Here is a 2,139-nt window from a genome sequence, read left to right on the forward strand (position 1 = left end):
ACTCTATTCCTAATGCTAACCATAACACTAAACCTAAACCAAACCCCAATGCTAACCATAACACTAAACCTAATCCTAAATCTAATCCTAAAAATAACCCAAACACCAATCCTAACCCTAACAACAACCCTAACCCTAAACCTAACCTTAACTTTTAAACTACTCCTAACCCTAACATTTACCCTAAAACTAACCCTAAACCAATAATTAAACCTAATGGTAACCCTAATCGTAACCCTAACTCTAACCCTAACCCGTACCCTAACACAAACCCTAACCCATTCCATAACAGTCACTCTAACCCATTCCATAACGATCAACCTAACCCTAACCCTAACACTAACACTAACACTAATTTTAACCCTAACACAAAAAATAAACTTAACCCTATCACTTACCATTACCCTAACACTAAACCTAACCCTAATCCTACCCGTAACCCTAATCCTAACTCTAACCCTAACACAAACCCTAACCTAACCCTAAACATAACCTTGTCCTTAATCCTAACCCTAACCCTAACACTAACCCTAAACTTAACCGTTACCCTAAACCTAACAATCACCTAATCCTAACCCTAATCCTAACGCTAACCCTAACCCTAAACCTAACACTAACCCTAAACCTATTACACTATCCCAAATACTAACGCTAACCCTAACCTTACCCTAACACTAACACTAACCCAATTCACAAACCTAACCCTAAACCTAATCCTAACAGTAACCCTAACACTAATCCTAACCCTAGAGCTAACACTAACACAAACCCTAACCCAAACACTAAACCTAGCCCTAACACTAACCCAAAAGCTAAAAATAACAGAAAACCTAAACATAAACATAAAACTAACCCTAACACTAAACCTAAACCTAACCCTAACCCAAATTCTAAAACTATCCCTAACCCGAACCTTAATTCTAATCCTAACCATAACTATATCACAAACACAAACCCTAACCCTAAGCCTAAATCGAACCCTAATTGTAACTCTATTCTTAAATCTAACCCTAACTCTAACCCAAACCCTAACCCTAACACAAAACCTGACACAAATTGTAACCTTAAAACTAACCAAAAACCTACCACTAATCCTAACCCTAACCTTAACACTAACAATAAACATAAGCCTAATCCTAACACTAAATCTAACCCTAAAGTTTACCCTAACCCTAACCCTAACCTGAACACTAATCCTAAACCAAAATCTAACCCTAACCCTACTCTATCACTAACCTTACAGTAACCCTAACCTTAACCCTAACCCTAACCCTAACACAAACCCTAATCTAACCCTAAACCTAAACGTGTCCTAACCCTAACCCTAACACTAACCCTAAACCTGACCCTAACCCTAACACTCACCTAATTCTTACCCTACACCTAACACTAACCCTAACACTAAACCTTAACCTAACTATAAGCCAAAACCAAATACTAACCCTAACTGTAATCCTAACTCTAACACCAACCCTAACCCTTACCCTAACCCTAGACCTACCTCTAACCCTATCCCTTATCCTAAGACAAATCCTCATTCTAATGCTACCATAGTCTTTATCATAATTCATAGCTTTCCCCAAACCCTAACTCTCTTACTAGTCCTAAATGTAGCCCTTATTCTAGCTCTAACCCTAACCCTAAACCTGACCCTTATTCTGAGCCTAACACAAACCCGAGATCTAAACCTGACCCTAACCCTAAACTGAACACTAATACTACCTCTACTGATAAGCCTACACAAACATCTAACAATAACAGTAGCACTAGACACACCTAATTTTAAATAGAGTCATAAATCTAGCCATAGCTCTAAACAAAAACCTAGCACTTGCCCTAACAATAACCCTTAACCTAAAGTAAAAAACTAAACATATAACTATACCAAATGCTAGTCCTAATTGTGGATCTGAACCTAAAATTATCCATAACCCCACAATGACACTTAATCTAATAGAAACCCTAGCTCCAAACCTTATCCTAAACCAAAACCTAACCCTAACACTAGACTTTTCCATTACCCTTACCCTAAAACTAGCCATAACCATACTCCTCACTCTTACATTACCCAAGCCCTAACGTTAGCCCTAAACATCACACAAAACCTAGCCCATATCCTAGCCCTAAACCTAGCCATAA

Source organism: Marmota monax, unplaced genomic scaffold, assembly GCF_021218885.2.
Source record: "Marmota monax isolate L192 unplaced genomic scaffold, Marmota_monax_Labrador192_F-V1.1 WCK01_AAM20220418_F8-fsc00248, whole genome shotgun sequence".
NCBI classification, from domain to species: Eukaryota; Metazoa; Chordata; class Mammalia; order Rodentia; family Sciuridae; genus Marmota; species Marmota monax.